Below are 259 nucleotides of genomic sequence, written 5' to 3'. Positions count from 1 at the left end.
AGGATGATGGCGTCACCGGTCTCGAGTTGATTATATCCATCCGCCCGAAGACGTGTAATACACTGTAAAAGCCAATCGTTATCAGGGGGTGGACAGCTTATAGCCCTCTGCTTTGACCTACAATTCCCATAATCCTAGGCGGGTGCTATGGTCCTTCAGATATTTTGGCCTATCGGGTGCTCACCCTGTGTTTACGTTTTCCCAGAATAAATTTACGGTTTTCTACTTTCAGAGGAGTCTGTCGCAGCAAAAGAACAAT

This window comes from Varanus komodoensis, unplaced genomic scaffold (assembly GCF_004798865.1).
Source record: "Varanus komodoensis strain SLA01 unplaced genomic scaffold, ASM479886v1 scaffold42, whole genome shotgun sequence".
In the NCBI taxonomy this organism is placed as follows: Eukaryota; Metazoa; Chordata; class Lepidosauria; order Squamata; family Varanidae; genus Varanus; species Varanus komodoensis.
This window is presented reverse-complemented; position numbering follows the sequence as displayed.